The sequence below is a fragment of the Rhea pennata genome, chromosome 13 (assembly GCF_028389875.1).
Source record: "Rhea pennata isolate bPtePen1 chromosome 13, bPtePen1.pri, whole genome shotgun sequence".
Taxonomy (NCBI): domain Eukaryota; kingdom Metazoa; phylum Chordata; class Aves; order Rheiformes; family Rheidae; genus Rhea; species Rhea pennata.
In genome coordinates, this window is record NC_084675.1 from 771,934 (window position 1) to 789,955 (window position 18,022).

At 59.6% G+C, this 18,022-nt stretch overlaps 9 non-coding genes across 9 annotated transcripts; 6 read left to right on the forward strand and 3 right to left on the reverse strand.

Annotated features, from left to right (window-relative positions):
- The first annotated feature begins 943 nt into the window (after window positions 1-943).
- TRNAH-GUG (transfer RNA histidin (anticodon GUG)) lies at window positions 944-1,015 on the forward strand. Its single transcript has one exon. It is a non-coding gene; the product is annotated as a tRNA-His (tRNA).
- A 1,076-nt stretch (window positions 1,016-2,091) lies between these two features.
- Window positions 2,092-2,185, reverse strand: TRNAI-UAU (transfer RNA isoleucine (anticodon UAU)). Its single transcript has 2 exons — window positions 2,148-2,185; window positions 2,092-2,127 (listed from the first exon to the last, which is right to left on the reverse strand). It is a non-coding gene; the product is annotated as a tRNA-Ile (tRNA).
- Window positions 2,186-5,392: 3,207 nt separating this feature from the next.
- On the forward strand, window positions 5,393-5,466 carry TRNAN-GUU (transfer RNA asparagine (anticodon GUU)). The gene has a single exon. It is a non-coding gene; the product is annotated as a tRNA-Asn (tRNA).
- A 949-nt stretch (window positions 5,467-6,415) lies between these two features.
- On the forward strand, window positions 6,416-6,487 carry TRNAH-GUG (transfer RNA histidin (anticodon GUG)). Its single transcript has one exon. It is a non-coding gene; the product is annotated as a tRNA-His (tRNA).
- Window positions 6,488-7,563: 1,076 nt separating this feature from the next.
- TRNAI-UAU (transfer RNA isoleucine (anticodon UAU)) lies at window positions 7,564-7,657 on the reverse strand. Its single transcript has 2 exons — window positions 7,620-7,657; window positions 7,564-7,599 (listed from the first exon to the last, which is right to left on the reverse strand). It is a non-coding gene; the product is annotated as a tRNA-Ile (tRNA).
- A 3,207-nt stretch (window positions 7,658-10,864) lies between these two features.
- Window positions 10,865-10,938, forward strand: TRNAN-GUU (transfer RNA asparagine (anticodon GUU)). Its single transcript has one exon. It is a non-coding gene; the product is annotated as a tRNA-Asn (tRNA).
- A 949-nt stretch (window positions 10,939-11,887) lies between these two features.
- On the forward strand, window positions 11,888-11,959 carry TRNAH-GUG (transfer RNA histidin (anticodon GUG)). Its single transcript has one exon. It is a non-coding gene; the product is annotated as a tRNA-His (tRNA).
- Window positions 11,960-13,035: 1,076 nt separating this feature from the next.
- Window positions 13,036-13,129, reverse strand: TRNAI-UAU (transfer RNA isoleucine (anticodon UAU)). Its single transcript has 2 exons — window positions 13,092-13,129; window positions 13,036-13,071 (listed from the first exon to the last, which is right to left on the reverse strand). It is a non-coding gene; the product is annotated as a tRNA-Ile (tRNA).
- Window positions 13,130-16,336: 3,207 nt separating this feature from the next.
- On the forward strand, window positions 16,337-16,410 carry TRNAN-GUU (transfer RNA asparagine (anticodon GUU)). The gene has a single exon. It is a non-coding gene; the product is annotated as a tRNA-Asn (tRNA).
- Window positions 16,411-18,022: the final 1,612 nt, after the last annotated feature.

The following is an 18,022-nucleotide window of genomic DNA, read 5'->3' on the forward strand; positions in this document are numbered from 1 at the left end:
TTTTGGTGGCACACCTGGGCTCAACAGGTGCACACTGGAGCCCTTGCCACAGCCACCCTGAGAGACCCTCCTCAGCACCCGCGGGGGGAATTGCCGCAGCCATGACGAGTGGCACTCCCCAGCATCTGCTGGGGGGTGGAAGCGCGTGCTGGCTTCTCCCACATCCCTCCCAGGAAACGGCTCCTCTGCAGGGTGGCTGGCTCCGCCTGCCTGCAGTTGCCAGAGCAGAGGCCTCTTGGCACTTTAGCAGCCCTTCCAGGGTCTCGTACCCTCAAGATCCTGCATGCAGGCCTCAGAGGAGGCTGCTGCTCAGCCTTTTGCTTTGGCATGGGCCTGACCACAGATTTACCTAGCCCTTTAATCCCGCCGTGGTCTTGTTGTCCAAGTCAATCCCCAGAATTTACACTTCTCCTGTACAACCGAGAGTTAGGTCCCGACAAGTGATGCTGTCTGTGCGGGGCTGAATTTTCCAATTTCCCCCAGAGACATGCAGAGGTCCTGCGGAGGACCTACAAGGGCACTGCGGCTCTCAAGGCCAAGGTAGCCATGGGTAAATCTTGTGTCTTCTCCCTCGAGTGCCTGGAGGGTCCAGTGCTTGGCATTTGTGACCAAGACTAGCTTGGAGTTGCTGCAGCTGCTCGGTCTCTTGCGAGAAGGCTTCCAGCCTCCCTGAGGTAGGAGGCGGGCTACTGGAGACAGGACTTGTGTTCTGCCCCTTCTGCTGGCATGCGGTGGGGTCCTGCCAATGGAGGTGGGGGCAAATGCGCGTGATGGGGCTGCAGAGTCAGCTTCTGTTGCTCCTGGGAGCATGCATGGGGGATGGGTGCTGCAGGGTGCCTGCAGGAAGGGCAGTTAAGAGGCCCTTGCTGTTCCCACCCTATTGCCTGAAGGAGGCAGGAGAGAAATAATGCCCAAGGAGCAAAGGCGGTCAGTCACATGCGCAGCTGTGATCGTATAGTGGTTAGTACTCTGCGTTGTGGCCGCAGCAACCTCGGTTCGAATCCGAGTCACAGCAAGGGTTTTGCAAAGCCCGCGGCTTGAGCGGGGGAGTTTGAAAAGACAAGGGAGGCACCTGCAAGGACGGGCCAAGGGTTTCTTTCCAAAGATGCCGTGGCCTAGGAAGGAGGTACAAGCTCTTCCGTGCTCTCTGTCCCAAACATTCAATGGGCTCGTGCCTAAAACGATGTCCTGCTGTCTAGCGACTGTGCAGCGTCTTCTCCTGTGGGGCTGCCGTGGCAGCTGCACGTGCCTCTGGGAAAGCATTCAGGCTTCTGCATTCTCTGGGCAAAGCTTGAGAACCGAGAGACTCTGCCTGGAAAGCACCCAGCTTTTCACCTCCCTTTCTCTTGCCCTCGCTCCCCATTTTGCAGCAAGGGGACTTTCAGCTCCACACCAAAACCACCACCCTGCAACCCCAGCCCAGCCGTGGCTGCCATCGCACTCCGCAGAGACCCAACACCACTAGCTCTTCCCTGGGAGGAAGAGCACATTTTCTTCTCCACGGGGAGCGTGTGACTTCCGAGGTTATGCCTCCACGCTTGGCCATGCCTCCATGTTCTGACCAAGCTGTAAGCTGGCTGTGGGAAGGACACCCTCTGTGGAAGGGCAGAGCCGCCTTTCTCCCTTAGCTGCAGCGTGAGAGGAGCGGTGGGGTGGCAGGTTTTGCCTGCAGCTCCACGCCAGTGTGTGGCTGTGGAGAGTCAAGAGTGCTTCCTCCTGGCCTGCCTGGAGGTGGAAGGGTTGTGTAGGAAGGATCGGCCACAGCGAGGCTGGGCAGCGGGTGCTGGGAGAGTGTCCGAATGCTGAAAAGTCAAAGGGAAATGATAGCATCTGAGCACTGAGCGAGCTCTGGACGCTCCCTTCTCTGCACCTGCTGCAGAGAAGGGAGGAGAGCCCAGCTCTGCCTCTGGGGTCCTGAACTGAGTACTCTGTGGGCAGAGCCCCGGTGAAGCCTGCAAGGGCCCCAAGTGCTTCTGCTCGTCCCGGGTGTCTGTATTGACAGTTCCCGGGATGTCTGTATTGCGACAGACATCACGGCTACACAGGTGCCCTGCCCAAGGCAAGGGGAAGCGCTGCTTGATCAAAAGCCCATGCTCCAGGTGAGGCTTGAACTCACACCCTCAGCATCCCTCTGCTTTGCACTGCTGTATAAGTGCTGCGCGCTGGCCCATTGCGCCACTGGAGCACACTTGGAAAGGTGGACTGGAGCCCACGAGCAGACACCTTTGCCTGTGATCACCAGGGCTCATCAGCATTAACCTGGCACCTCAAGTGCTTTCCTCTTGCCTCGCCCAACAGGGAGCAGCAAGTGTGTGCCCCCCGTTGTGCGTCAGGCTTGCAATATGCACCAGGGCACGGAGAGAGAGGGCAAAAGCACCAAGGGTGGCCTCTCCTCAAGGGAGGGATGATAACTTTATGCCCTCTTCACAACAGATTGTTGCCCTCGGCTACCAGGCCTTTTATCATCTTCTCCCTCTCAGTAATGAGCAGACAAGCACAAACAACAGCAGCCACCTGCCCTGCTCTTTTGGCAGCAAGAGCGCTCCTGAGGTTCGGAGACTTTCGCAATCAACTCCCTTCAAACGAGAGAGATGCTGTCTCTTTTGCTGTCTGTTATACATGCTTGCAGTACCTGGGCCTCTGTGGCTGTGCCTCTGCTCTCCTTGGTTTCAGTGTTGCAAATTGTGCCCTTTCTCTCTTTGGCTTTTGTTCAGCCAAGGGTGCCGGAGAGGTCTTTGGTCCTGCGGCCTGGGGGGCTGGCTACGTCCCAGAGGGCCACAGGCAGCTGACAGCAGGCAGCATTAGTGTCCTCTGTCTCTTCTGGGGGCACAGGCTGATTCCACAACGTCCGGGAGATAGATACACGAGTGCTGTTGAATCCCAGTGCGAGGGGCAGCAGAAACGAGGTCCAAAGCCCTTGCCCCTTTACTAAGCGGCATGTCTGCAAGCAAAGCAGGTGCTTAGGAAGAGGGCAGGGACAATGAGGGTAAAAGAAGACAACAGAAGAAGAGGCTGCTGCCAGCAGCAGGCCAAAAGCGCGCGACCGTCATCCAGCTCCTCAGGAAGGATTCACAAAGCCCCTTCCTGAGTTTGTTGAAGGACAGGGAGATGCTTTGTTCCTGGTTCAGAGGAGACTCGTGGACAGGCTTCAAGGAGCCTTGAATTTGAAAGAGGCTGACAGAGCTGTCAAGCAGCCTTGAGCTGACCGTGGCTTACAGGGAGCTACTAGGTGCAGCTTTGAAACCGAATGGAATGGTGCCCGCGGGCAAATCTGGGCACTCGGCCCTGGGAAAGGCAGCGCCTGCGCTGAAAACCCCACGCAGAGCCCGCCGCAGGAGCAGAGTGGCAGTGCAGTGGGAGCAGCTGGGCCCGTGACCCAGAGGGTGATCGATCCACAGAGCCTCTGCTACGCAGCATTTCCCTTCCGTGTTTCATCATGCGATGCATCATGTCTTCAACTTGATAGGGAATCCTGCCCACAGGGCTTGTCTGCCTGTCTGCGAGGGTGGCCGTCTATCCTCTGCTCCCCAGCCCGCCCCTGTGCTGCCCCCTCTCTCCTGTCTTCAGGCCCCAGATCCGAGTGCTAGCTCAGCCCTGGGCAGGGAAGGGGCAGCATCCCAAGAGGAAGCTCCGTCTCCGTGGGGCCTGGCAAAGTCAGGACGGACAGCTCCTGATCTGGGACCCAGGTGGCTCTGGGGTTTGGCGCTCTGGCAGCTGGGGACCGTCTGAGGGAGCCCCAGAGCCCGTGACTGACAGCTGTGTTGCAGGGCTGGGCGGACTGTTCAGGGAGCCTGCTAGGGACCCTGTCCTGGGCACAGCTGTCAGGTGATGGTTCGAGAGCACGGAAGGGGAGCTTCCGAATGCCCCGGTCAGTGTGCAAGAGCACCAGCGCTCATGCCAGTGGTGACATTCACCGGGAAGCGTGGGAAGGGTCTCTCCTGGGCTTTGCTGCGGGGCCGCCTGCTGCGGCCTCTGGGGGACTGGGTAGTGCGGGGAGCTCAGGCCAGAAAGACAAGGCAGCTGCTGCGGCAGGCGAGTCGCATCCCACAGATCCGGAGACCCTTTCTGTGTCACCCAGTGCCTCGCAGGAGCCACCAGGAAACAAATATTCTCCCTCACCGAGGGGGGATTTGTCAGAAGACAGGACTGCCCTGGAGCTGGGTGCACAAGCAAGCGCAGGATGGCTGTTGTAAGAGAGGAAATGCCCTGTTCCCCGTGCCTGCTCCGAGCTCTTGTGGCACTGATCAGGTCCCCTTGCTTTCAGGCTGCCCCCAAGGTGGGAGGCCTGGCTTGCTGTGGCAATAGGGAGCCCTTCCCCGGCCGGGAATCGAACCTAGGCCACGGTGGTGAGAGTGCCAAATCCTGACCACGAGACCACCAGCGAGGAGTGGCCCAACCCGCCTGGGCACCCACTGGTGGGCACCAGCCCAGTCCTGCCGGGGACCGGCCCCTCCAAGCACAGCCCCACACAGCTTCTTAGCTCCTAACACCTTGGCAAATGCCCTCCTGCGTTAAATTCAGCTGCAGCTCTCCTAGGTGTGCCTCTGTGGGACAAAACTGCCCGTACTTCCATTTCAAGCCAGGAGGCTTCACGCACTGCTGTGCGCCTAGAGCACAGAACCGGCTCCCTGGAAGGCGAGTCTGTCCTCTGCCAGGGTCAGTCCAGCCCCACGCAGAGCGAACAGATAAAGCGGAGGAGGAGGAGAGCTTGAGAAGGGCTGAGGCAGAGGAAACCTCACTCAAACGCCTGCTCGGAAACAACCCCTGCCTCAAGCACTTCTTATTCCGGAAGTCTCTGCAAAATGGTCCTGAGGGCGCTGACAGGGTCTGATGGTGCTGGGGCTTGCAGGAAGCACAGGCACCCCTCCGTACCTACGGGCAGCGGATGCTGGGTGGTGCTCAGGGCTTGTCCAGGAGAGGAGCCTCCCGCTGCTGGCACCACTTCTACACCTTGCTCCGTGCAGGGGTGGCCAGAGGGAGGGGAGCCAATCCCTCACCCTGGCTCACCTCAGCCAGGTCAGCAGTGCTGTGTGCGCGGCCACTGCCCTGCCTCCAGCACCGGGAGCAGGGCGGGTAAAGGCCTGGGAAATGGCCTTTAAGGAGAGCTGCGCTGCCCAGCTCCCCCTCGACGCACAGCGCGTGGGCAAGTGACGCTGCAAGAGACTGAGAAAAGGCCTGCGCTCGAGCCAGTTGCACCACGTGGTGCGTGCACATGCCCTCCACGTGCGGTGCTCTGTGTGCATGGAGCAGCACGGAAACCGGGGTGTGTCTCTGTCCAGGCCTTTGCCTGGGTCTTGGGATCTGGCCCAGGATCAGGGGCATTGCCAGTCCCTCAGCACCAAGGTGTGTGATGACACAGAAGGGAGCATCATGGAGACAGCACTTGGTGGGGGTCTCTGTGGCGCAATGGGTGAGCGCGCTCGGCTGTTAACCGAGAGGCTGGTGGTTCGAGCCCACCCAGGGACGGCCTCCTTTTGGTGGCACACCTGGGCTCAACAGGTGCACACTGGAGCCCTTGCCACAGCCACCCTGAGAGACCCTCCTCAGCACCCGCGGGGGGAATTGCCGCAGCCATGACGAGTGGCACTCCCCAGCATCTGCTGGGGGGTGGAAGCGCGTGCTGGCTTCTCCCACATCCCTCCCAGGAAACGGCTCCTCTGCAGGGTGGCTGGCTCCGCCTGCCTGCAGTTGCCAGAGCAGAGGCCTCTTGGCACTTTAGCAGCCCTTCCAGGGTCTCGTACCCTCAAGATCCTGCATGCAGGCCTCAGAGGAGGCTGCTGCTCAGCCTTTTGCTTTGGCATGGGCCTGACCACAGATTTACCTAGCCCTTTAATCCCGCCGTGGTCTTGTTGTCCAAGTCAATCCCCAGAATTTACACTTCTCCTGTACAACCGAGAGTTAGGTCCCGACAAGTGATGCTGTCTGTGCGGGGCTGAATTTTCCAATTTCCCCCAGAGACATGCAGAGGTCCTGCGGAGGACCTACAAGGGCACTGCGGCTCTCAAGGCCAAGGTAGCCATGGGTAAATCTTGTGTCTTCTCCCTCGAGTGCCTGGAGGGTCCAGTGCTTGGCATTTGTGACCAAGACTAGCTTGGAGTTGCTGCAGCTGCTCGGTCTCTTGCGAGAAGGCTTCCAGCCTCCCTGAGGTAGGAGGCGGGCTACTGGAGACAGGACTTGTGTTCTGCCCCTTCTGCTGGCGTGCGGTGGGGTCCTGCCAATGGAGGTGGGGGCAAATGCGCGTGATGGGGCTGCAGAGTCAGCTTCTGTTGCTCCTGGGAGCATGCATGGGGGATGGGTGCTGCAGGGTGCCTGCAGGAAGGGCAGTTAAGAGGCCCTTGCTGTTCCCACCCTATTGCCTGAAGGAGGCAGGAGAGAAATAATGCCCAAGGAGCAAAGGCGGTCAGTCACATGCGCAGCTGTGATCGTATAGTGGTTAGTACTCTGCGTTGTGGCCGCAGCAACCTCGGTTCGAATCCGAGTCACAGCAAGGGTTTTGCAAAGCCCGCGGCCTGAGCGGGGGAGTTTGAAAAGACAAGGGAGGCACCTGCAAGGACGGGCCAAGGGTTTCTTTCCAAAGATGCCGTGGCCTAGGAAGGAGGTACAAGCTCTTCCGTGCTCTCTGTCCCAAACATTCAATGGGCTCGTGCCTAAAACGATGTCCTGCTGTCTAGCGACTGTGCAGCGTCTTCTCCTGTGGGGCTGCCGTGGCAGCTGCACGTGCCTCTGGGAAAGCATTCAGGCTTCTGCATTCTCTGGGCAAAGCTTGAGAACCGAGAGACTCTGCCTGGAAAGCACCCAGCTTTTCACCTCCCTTTCTCTTGCCCTCGCTCCCCATTTTGCAGCAAGGGGACTTTCAGCTCCACACCAAAACCACCACCCTGCAACCCCAGCCCAGCCGTGGCTGCCATCGCACTCCGCAGAGACCCAACACCACTAGCTCTTCCCTGGGAGGAAGAGCACATTTTCTTCTCCACGGGGAGTGTGTGACTTCCGAGGTTATGCCTCCACGCTTGGCCATGCCTCCATGTTCTGACCAAGCTGTAAGCTGGCTGTGGGAAGGACACCCTCTGTGGAAGGGCAGAGCCGCCTTTCTCCCTTAGCTGCAGCGTGAGAGGAGCGGTGGGGCGGCAGGTTTTGCCTGCAGCTCCACGCCAGTGTGTGGCTGTGGAGAGTCAAGAGTGCTTCCTCCTGGCCTGCCTGGAGGTGGAAGGGTTGTGTAGGAAGGATCGGCCACAGCGAGGCTGGGCAGCGGGTGCTGGGAGAGTGTCCGAATGCTGAAAAGTCAAAGGGAAATGATAGCATCTGAGCACTGAGCGAGCTCTGGACGCTCCCTTCTCTGCACCTGCTGCAGAGAAGGGAGGAGAGCCCAGCTCTGCCTCTGGGGTCCTGAACTGAGTACTCTGTGGGCAGAGCCCCGGTGAAGCCTGCAAGGGCCCCAAGTGCTTCTGCTCGTCCCGGGTGTCTGTATTGACAGTTCCCGGGATGTCTGTATTGCGACAGACATCACGGCTACACAGGTGCCCTGCCCAAGGCAAGGGGAAGCGCTGCTTGATCAAAAGCCCATGCTCCAGGTGAGGCTTGAACTCACACCCTCAGCATCCCTCTGCTTTGCACTGCTGTATAAGTGCTGCGCGCTGGCCCATTGCGCCACTGGAGCACACTTGGAAAGGTGGACTGGAGCCCACGAGCAGACACCTTTGCCTGTGATCACCAGGGCTCATCAGCATTAACCTGGCACCTCAAGTGCTTTCCTCTTGCCTCGCCCAACAGGGAGCAGCAAGTGTGTGCCCCCCGTTGTGCGTCAGGCTTGCAATATGCACCAGGGCACGGAGAGAGAGGGCAAAAGCACCAAGGGTGGCCTCTCCTCAAGGGAGGGATGATAACTTTATGCCCTCTTCACAACAGATTGTTGCCCTCGGCTACCAGGCCTTTTATCATCTTCTCCCTCTCAGTAATGAGCAGACAAGCACAAACAACAGCAGCCACCTGCCCTGCTCTTTTGGCAGCAAGAGCGCTCCTGAGGTTCGGAGACTTTCGCAATCAACTCCCTTCAAACGAGAGAGATGCTGTCTCTTTTGCTGTCTGTTATACATGCTTGCAGTACCTGGGCCTCTGTGGCTGTGCCTCTGCTCTCCTTGGTTTCAGTGTTGCAAATTGTGCCCTTTCTCTCTTTGGCTTTTGTTCAGCCAAGGGTGCCGGAGAGGTCTTTGGTCCTGCGGCCTGGGGGGCTGGCTACGTCCCAGAGGGCCACAGGCAGCTGACAGCAGGCAGCATTAGTGTCCTCTGTCTCTTCTGGGGGCACAGGCTGATTCCACAACGTCCGGGAGATAGATACACGAGTGCTGTTGAATCCCAGTGCGAGGGGCAGCAGAAACGAGGTCCAAAGCCCTTGCCCCTTTACTAAGCGGCATGTCTGCAAGCAAAGCAGGTGCTTAGGAAGAGGGCAGGGACAATGAGGGTAAAAGAAGACAACAGAAGAAGAGGCTGCTGCCAGCAGCAGGCCAAAAGCGCGCGACCATCATCCAGCTCCTCAGGAAGGATTCACAAAGCCCCTTCCTGAGTTTGTTGAAGGACAGGGAGATGCTTTGTTCCTGGTTCAGAGGAGACTCGTGGACAGGCTTCAAGGAGCCTTGAATTTGAAAGAGGCTGACAGAGCTGTCAAGCAGCCTTGAGCTGACCGTGGCTTACAGGGAGCTACTAGGTGCAGCTTTGAAACCGAATGGAATGGTGCCCGCGGGCAAATCTGGGCACTCGGCCCTGGGAAAGGCAGCGCCTGCGCTGAAAACCCCACGCAGAGCCCGCCGCAGGAGCAGAGTGGCAGTGCAGTGGGAGCAGCTGGGCCCGTGACCCAGAGGGTGATCGATCCACAGAGCCTCTGCTACGCAGCATTTCCCTTCCGTGTTTCATCATGCGATGCATCATGTCTTCAACTTGATAGGGAATCCTGCCCACAGGGCTTGTCTGCCTGTCTGCGAGGGTGGCCGTCTATCCTCTGCTCCCCAGCCCGCCCCTGTGCTGCCCCCTCTCTCCTGTCTTCAGGCCCCAGATCCGAGTGCTAGCTCAGCCCTGGGCAGGGAAGGGGCAGCATCCCAAGAGGAAGCTCCGTCTCCGTGGGGCCTGGCAAAGTCAGGACGGACAGCTCCTGATCTGGGACCCAGGTGGCTCTGGGGTTTGGCGCTCTGGCAGCTGGGGACCGTCTGAGGGAGCCCCAGAGCCCGTGACTGACAGCTGTGTTGCAGGGCTGGGCGGACTGTTCAGGGAGCCTGCTAGGGACCCTGTCCTGGGCACAGCTGTCAGGTGATGGTTCGAGAGCACGGAAGGGGAGCTTCCGAATGCCCCGGTCAGTGTGCAAGAGCACCAGCGCTCATGCCAGTGGTGACATTCACCGGGAAGCGTGGGAAGGGTCTCTCCTGGGCTTTGCTGCGGGGCCGCCTGCTGCGGCCTCTGGGGGACTGGGTAGTGCGGGGAGCTCAGGCCAGAAAGACAAGGCAGCTGCTGCGGCAGGCGAGTCGCATCCCACAGATCCGGAGACCCTTTCTGTGTCACCCAGTGCCTCGCAGGAGCCACCAGGAAACAAATATTCTCCCTCACCGAGGGGGGATTTGTCAGAAGACAGGACTGCCCTGGAGCTGGGTGCACAAGCAAGCGCAGGATGGCTGTTGTAAGAGAGGAAATGCCCTGTTCCCCGTGCCTGCTCCGAGCTCTTGTGGCACTGATCAGGTCCCCTTGCTTTCAGGCTGCCCCCAAGGTGGGAGGCCTGGCTTGCTGTGGCAATAGGGAGCCCTTCCCCGGCCGGGAATCGAACCTAGGCCACGGTGGTGAGAGTGCCAAATCCTGACCACGAGACCACCAGCGAGGAGTGGCCCAACCCGCCTGGGCACCCACTGGTGGGCACCAGCCCAGTCCTGCCGGGGACCGGCCCCTCCAAGCACAGCCCCACACAGCTTCTTAGCTCCTAACACCTTGGCAAATGCCCTCCTGCGTTAAATTCAGCTGCAGCTCTCCTAGGTGTGCCTCTGTGGGACAAAACTGCCCGTACTTCCATTTCAAGCCAGGAGGCTTCACGCACTGCTGTGCGCCTAGAGCACAGAACCGGCTCCCTGGAAGGCGAGTCTGTCCTCTGCCAGGGTCAGTCCAGCCCCACGCAGAGCGAACAGATAAAGCGGAGGAGGAGGAGAGCTTGAGAAGGGCTGAGGCAGAGGAAACCTCACTCAAACGCCTGCTCGGAAACAACCCCTGCCTCAAGCACTTCTTATTCCGGAAGTCTCTGCAAAATGGTCCTGAGGGCGCTGACAGGGTCTGATGGTGCTGGGGCTTGCAGGAAGCACAGGCACCCCTCCGTACCTACGGGCAGCGGATGCTGGGTGGTGCTCAGGGCTTGTCCAGGAGAGGAGCCTCCCGCTGCTGGCACCACTTCTACACCTTGCTCCGTGCAGGGGTGGCCAGAGGGAGGGGAGCCAATCCCTCACCCTGGCTCACCTCAGCCAGGTCAGCAGTGCTGTGTGCGCGGCCACTGCCCTGCCTCCAGCACCGGGAGCAGGGCGGGTAAAGGCCTGGGAAATGGCCTTTAAGGAGAGTTGCGCTGCCCAGCTCCCCCTCGACGCACAGCGCGTGGGCAAGTGACACTGCAAGAGACTGAGAAAAGGCCTGCGCTCGAGCCAGCTGCACCACGTGGTGCGTGCACATGCCCTCCACGTGCGGTGCTCTGTGTGCATGGAGCAGCACGGAAACCGGGGTGTGTCTCTGTCCGGGCCTTTGCCTGGGTCTTGGGATCTGGCCCAGGATCAGGGGCATTGCCAGTCCCTCAGCACCAAGGTGTGTGATGACACAGAAGGGAGCATCATGGAGACAGCACTTGGTGGGGGTCTCTGTGGCGCAATGGGTGAGCGCGCTCGGCTGTTAACCGAGAGGCTGGTGGTTCGAGCCCACCCAGGGACGGCCTCCTTTTGGTGGCACACCTGGGCTCAACAGGTGCACACTGGAGCCCTTGCCACAGCCACCCTGAGAGACCCTCCTCAGCACCCGCGGGGGGAATTGCCGCAGCCATGACGAGTGGCACTCCCCAGCATCTGCTGGGGGGTGGAAGCGCGTGCTGGCTTCTCCCACATCCCTCCCAGGAAACGGCTCCTCTGCAGGGTGGCTGGCTCCGCCTGCCTGCAGTTGCCAGAGCAGAGGCCTCTTGGCACTTTAGCAGCCCTTCCAGGGTCTCGTACCCTCAAGATCCTGCATGCAGGCCTCAGAGGAGGCTGCTGCTCAGCCTTTTGCTTTGGCATGGGCCTGACCACAGATTTACCTAGCCCTTTAATCCCGCCGTGGTCTTGTTGTCCAAGTCAATCCCCAGAATTTACACTTCTCCTGTACAACCGAGAGTTAGGTCCCGACAAGTGATGCTGTCTGTGCGGGGCTGAATTTTCCAATTTCCCCCAGAGACATGCAGAGGTCCTGCGGAGGACCTACAAGGGCACTGCGGCTCTCAAGGCCAAGGTAGCCATGGGTAAATCTTGTGTCTTCTCCCTCGAGTGCCTGGAGGGTCCAGTGCTTGGCATTTGTGACCAAGACTAGCTTGGAGTTGCTGCAGCTGCTCGGTCTCTTGCGAGAAGGCTTCCAGCCTCCCTGAGGTAGGAGGCGGGCTACTGGAGACAGGACTTGTGTTCTGCCCCTTCTGCTGGCATGTGGTGGGGTCCTGCCAATGGAGGTGGGGGCAAATGCGCGTGATGGGGCTGCAGAGTCAGCTTCTGTTGCTCCTGGGAGCATGCATGGGGGATGGGTGCTGCAGGGTGCCTGCAGGAAGGGCAGTTAAGAGGCCCTTGCTGTTCCCACCCTATTGCCTGAAGGAGGCAGGAGAGAAATAATGCCCAAGGAGCAAAGGCGGTCAGTCACATGCGCAGCTGTGATCGTATAGTGGTTAGTACTCTGCGTTGTGGCCGCAGCAACCTCGGTTCGAATCCGAGTCACAGCAAGGGTTTTGCAAAGCCCGCGGCCTGAGCGGGGGAGTTTGAAAAGACAAGGGAGGCACCTGCAAGGACGGGCCAAGGGTTTCTTTCCAAAGATGCCGTGGCCTAGGAAGGAGGTACAAGCTCTTCCGTGCTCTCTGTCCCAAACATTCAATGGGCTCGTGCCTAAAACGATGTCCTGCTGTCTAGCGACTGTGCAGCGTCTTCTCCTGTGGGGCTGCCGTGGCAGCTGCGCGTGCCTCTGGGAAAGCATTCAGGCTTCTGCATTCTCTGGGCAAAGCTTGAGAACCGAGAGACTCTGCCTGGAAAGCACCCAGCTTTTCACCTCCCTTTCTCTTGCCCTCGCTCCCCATTTTGCAGCAAGGGGACTTTCAGCTCCACACCAAAACCACCACCCTGCAACCCCAGCCCAGCCGTGGCTGCCATCGCACTCCGCAGAGACCCAACACCACTAGCTCTTCCCTGGGAGGAAGAGCACATTTTCTTCTCCACGGGGAGCGTGTGACTTCCGAGGTTATGCCTCCACGCTTGGCCATGCCTCCATGTTCTGACCAAGCTGTAAGCTGGCTGTGGGAAGGACACCCTCTGTGGAAGGGCAGAGCCGCCTTTCTCCCTTAGCTGCAGCGTGAGAGGAGCGGTGGGGCGGCAGGTTTTGCCTGCAGCTCCACGCCAGTGTGTGGCTGTGGAGAGTCAAGAGTGCTTCCTCCTGGCCTGCCTGGAGGTGGAAGGGTTGTGTAGGAAGGATCGGCCACAGCGAGGCTGGGCAGCGGGTGCTGGGAGAGTGTCCGAATGCTGAAAAGTCAAAGGGAAATGATAGCATCTGAGCACTGAGCGAGCTCTGGACGCTCCCTTCTCTGCACCTGCTGCAGAGAAGGGAGGAGAGCCCAGCTCTGCCTCTGGGGTCCTGAACTGAGTACTCTGTGGGCAGAGCCCCGGTGAAGCCTGCAAGGGCCCCAAGTGCTTCTGCTCGTCCCGGGTGTCTGTATTGACAGTTCCCGGGATGTCTGTATTGCGACAGACATCACGGCTACACAGGTGCCCTGCCCAAGGCAAGGGGAAGCGCTGCTTGATCAAAAGCCCATGCTCCAGGTGAGGCTTGAACTCACACCCTCAGCATCCCTCTGCTTTGCACTGCTGTATAAGTGCTGCGCGCTGGCCCATTGCGCCACTGGAGCACACTTGGAAAGGTGGACTGGAGCCCACGAGCAGACACCTTTGCCTGTGATCACCAGGGCTCATCAGCATTAACCTGGCACCTCAAGTGCTTTCCTCTTGCCTCGCCCAACAGGGAGCAGCAAGTGTGTGCCCCCCGTTGTGCGTCAGGCTTGCAATATGCACCAGGGCACGGAGAGAGAGGGCAAAAGCACCAAGGGTGGCCTCTCCTCAAGGGAGGGATGATAACTTTATGCCCTCTTCACAACAGATTGTTGCCCTCGGCTACCAGGCCTTTTATCATCTTCTCCCTCTCAGTAATGAGCAGACAAGCACAAACAACAGCAGCCACCTGCCCTGCTCTTTTGGCAGCAAGAGCGCTCCTGAGGTTCGGAGACTTTCGCAATCAACTCCCTTCAAACGAGAGAGATGCTGTCTCTTTTGCTGTCTGTTATACATGCTTGCAGTACCTGGGCCTCTGTGGCTGTGCCTCTGCTCTCCTTGGTTTCAGTGTTGCAAATTGTGCCCTTTCTCTCTTTGGCTTTTGTTCAGCCAAGGGTGCCGGAGAGGTCTTTGGTCCTGCGGCCTGGGGGGCTGGCTACGTCCCAGAGGGCCACAGGCAGCTGACAGCAGGCAGCATTAGTGTCCTCTGTCTCTTCTGGGGGCACAGGCTGATTCCACAACGTCCGGGAGATAGATACACGAGTGCTGTTGAATCCCAGTGCGAGGGGCAGCAGAAACGAGGTCCAAAGCCCTTGCCCCTTTACTAAGCGGCATGTCTGCAAGCAAAGCAGGTGCTTAGGAAGAGGGCAGGGACAATGAGGGTAAAAGAAGACAACAGAAGAAGAGGCTGCTGCCAGCAGCAGGCCAAAAGCGCGCGACCATCATCCAGCTCCTCAGGAAGGATTCACAAAGCCCCTTCCTGAGTTTGTTGAAGGACAGGGAGATGCTTTGTTCCTGGTTCAGAGGAGACTCGTGGACAGGCTTCAAGGAGCCTTGAATTTGAAAGAGGCTGACAGAGCTGTCAAGCAGCCTTGAGCTGACCGTGGCTTACAGGGAGCTACTAGGTGCAGCTTTGAAACCGAATGGAATGGTGCCCGCGGGCAAATCTGGGCACTCGGCCCTGGGAAAGGCAGCGCCTGCGCTGAAAACCCCACGCAGAGCCCGCCGCAGGAGCAGAGTGGCAGTGCAGTGGGAGCAGCTGGGCCCGTGACCCAGAGGGTGATCGATCCACAGAGCCTCTGCTACGCAGCATTTCCCTTCCGTGTTTCATCATGCGATGCATCATGTCTTCAACTTGATAGGGAATCCTGCCCACAGGGCTTGTCTGCCTGTCTGCGAGGGTGGCCGTCTATCCTCTGCTCCCCAGCCCGCCCCTGTGCTGCCCCCTCTCTCCTGCCTTCAGGCCCCAGATCCGAGTGCTAGCTCAGCCCTGGGCAGGGAAGGGGCAGCATCCCAAGAGGAAGCTCCGTCTCCGTGGGGCCTGGCAAAGTCAGGACAGACAGCTCCTGATTTGGGACCCAGGTGGCTCTGGGGTTTGGCGCTCTGGCAGCTGGGGACCGTCTGAGGGAGCCCCAGAGCCCGTGACTGACAGCTGTGTTGCAGGGCTGGGCGGACTGTTCAGGGAGCCTGCTAGGGACCCTGTCCTGGGCACAGCTGTCAGGTGATGGTTCGAGAGCACGGAAGGGGAGCTTCCGAATGCCCCGGTCAGTGTGCAAGAGCACCAGCGCTCATGCCAGTGGTGACATTCACCGGGAAGCGTGGGAAGGGTCTCTCCTGGGCTTTGCTGCGGGGCCGCCTGCTGCGGCCTCTGGGGGACTGGGTAGTGCGGGGAGCTCAGGCCAGAAAGACAAGGCAGCTGCTGCGGCAGGCGAGTCGCATCCCACAGATCCGGAGACCCTTTCTGTGTCACCCAGTGCCTCGCAGGAGCCACCAGGAAACAAATATTCTCCCTCACCGAGGGGGGATTTGTCAGAAGACAGGACTGCCCTGGAGCTGGGTGCACAAGCAAGCGCAGGATGGCTGTTGTAAGAGAGGAAATGCCCTGTTCCCCGTGCCTGCTCCGAGCTCTTGTGGCACTGATCAGGTCCCCTTGCTTTCAGGCTGCCCCCAAGGTGGGAGGCCTGGCTTGCTGTGGCAATAGGGAGCCCTTCCCCGGCCGGGAATCGAACCTAGGCCACGGTGGTGAGAGTGCCAAATCCTGACCACGAGACCACCAGCGAGGAGTGGCCCAACCCGCCTGGGCACCCACTGGTGGGCACCAGCCCAGTCCTGCCGGGGACCGGCCCCTCCAAGCACAGCCCCACACAGCTTCTTAGCTCCTAACACCTTGGCAAATGCCCTCCTGCGTTAAATTCAGCTGCAGCTCTCCTAGGTGTGCCTCTGTGGGACAAAACTGCCCGTACTTCCATTTCAAGCCAGGAGGCTTCACGCACTGCTGTGCGCCTAGAGCACAGAACCGGCTCCCTGGAAGGCGAGTCTGTCCTCTGCCAGGGTCAGTCCAGCCCCACGCAGAGCGAACAGATAAAGCGGAGGAGGAGGAGAGCTTGAGAAGGGCTGAGGCAGAGGAAACCTCACTCAAACGCCTGCTCGGAAACAACCCCTGCCTCAAGCACTTCTTATTCCGGAAGTCTCTGCAAAATGGTCCTGAGGGCGCTGACAGGGTCTGATGGTGCTGGGGCTTGCAGGAAGCACAGGCACCCCTCCGTACCTACGGGCAGCGGATGCTGGGTGGTGCTCAGGGCTTGTCCAGGAGAGGAGCCTCCCGCTGCTGGCACCACTTCTACACCTTGCTCCGTGCAGGGGTGGCCAGAGGGAGGGGAGCCAATCCCTCACCCTGGCTCACCTCAGCCAGGTCAGCAGTGCTGTGTGCGCGGCCACTGCCCTGCCTCCAGCACCGGGAGCAGGGCGGGTAAAGGCCTGGGAAATGGCCTTTAAGGAGAGCTGCGCTGCCCAGCTCCCCCTCGACGCACAGCGCGTGGGCAAGTGACGCTGCAAGAGACTGAGAAAAGGCCTGCGCTCGAGCCAGCTGCACCACGTGGTGCGTGCACATGCCCTCCACGTGCAGTGCTCTGTGTGCATGGAGCAGCACGGAAACCGGGGTGTGTCTCTGTCCGGGCCTTTGCCTGGGTCTTGGGATCTGGCCCAGGATCAGGGGCATTGCCAGTCCCTCAGCACCAAGGTGTGTGATGACACAGAAGGGAGCATCATGGAGACAGCACTTGGTGGGGGTCTCTGTGGCGCAATGGGTGAGCGCGCTCGGCTGTTAACCGAGAGGCTGGTGGTTCGAGCCCACCCAGGGACGGCCTCCTTTTGGTGGCACACCTGGGCTCAACAGGTGCACACTGGAGCCCTTGCCACAGCCACCCTGAGAGACCCTCCTCAGCACCCGCGGGGGGAATTGCCGCAGCCATGACGAGTGGCACTCCCCAGCATCTGCTGGGGGGTGGAAGCGCGTGCTGGCTTCTCCCACATCCCTCCCAGGAAACGGCTCCTCTGCAGGGTGGCTGGCTCCGCCTGCCTGCAGTTGCCAGAGCAGAGGCCTCTTGGCACTTTAGCAGCCCTTCCAGGGTCTCGTACCCTCAAGATCCTGCATGCAGGCCTCAGAGGAGGCTGCTGCTCAGCCTTTTGCTTTGGCATGGGCCTGACCACAGATTTACCTAGCCCTTTAATCCCGCCGTGGTCTTGTTGTCCAAGTCAATCCCCAGAATTTACACTTCTCCTGTACAACCAAGAGTTAGGTCCCGACAAGTGATGCTGTCTGTGCGGGGCTGAATTTTCCAATTTCCCCCAGAGACATGCAGAGGTCCTGCGGAGGACCTACAAGGGCACTGCGGCTCTCAAGGCCAAGGTAGCCATGGGTAAATCTTGTGTCTTCTCCCTCGAGTGCCTGGAGGGTCCAGTGCTTGGCATTTGTGACCAAGACTAGCTTGGAGTTGCTGCAGCTGCTCGGTCTCTTGCGAGAAGGCTTCCAGCCTCCCTGAGGTAGGAGGCAGGCTACTGGAGACAGGACTTGTGTTCTGCCCCTTCTGCTGGCATGCGGTGGGGTCCTGCCAATGGAGGTGGGGGCAAATGCGCGTGATGGGGCTGCAGAGTCAGCTTCTGTTGCTCCTGGGAGCATGCATGGGGGATGGGTGCTGCAGGGTGCCTGCAGGAAGGGCAGTTAAGAGGCCCTTGCTGTTCCCACCCTATTGCCTGAAGGAGGCAGGAGAGAAATAATGCCCAAGGAGCAAAGGCGGTCAGTCACATGCGCAGCTGTGATCGTATAGTGGTTAGTACTCTGCGTTGTGGCTGCAGCAACCTCGGTTCGAATCCGAGTCACAGCAAGGGTTTTGCAAAGCCCGCGGCCTGAGCGGGGGAGTTTGAAAAGACAAGGGAGGCACCTGCAAGGACGGGCCAAGGGTTTCTTTCCAAAGATGCCGTGGCCTAGGAAGGAGGTACAAGCTCTTCCGTGCTCTCTGTCCCAAACATTCAATGGGCTCGTGCCTAAAACGATGTCCTGCTGTCTAGCGACTGTGCAGCGTCTTCTCCTGTGGGGCTGCCGTGGCAGCTGCACGTGCCTCTGGGAAAGCATTCAGGCTTCTGCATTCTCTGGGCAAAGCTTGAGAACCGAGAGACTCTGCCTGGAAAGCACCCAGCTTTTCACCTCCCTTTCTCTTGCCCTTGTTCCCCATTTTGCAGCAAGGGGACTTTCAGCTCCACACCAAAACCACCACCCTGCAACCCCAGCCCAGCCGTGGCTGCCATCGCACTCCACAGAGACCCAACACCACTAGCTCTTCCCTGGGAGGAAGAGCACATTTTCTTCTCCACGGGGAGCGTGTGACTTCCGAGGTTATGCCTCCACGCTTGGCCATGCCTCCATGTTCTGACCAAGCTGTAAGCTGGCTGTGGGAAGGACACCCTCTGTGGAAGGG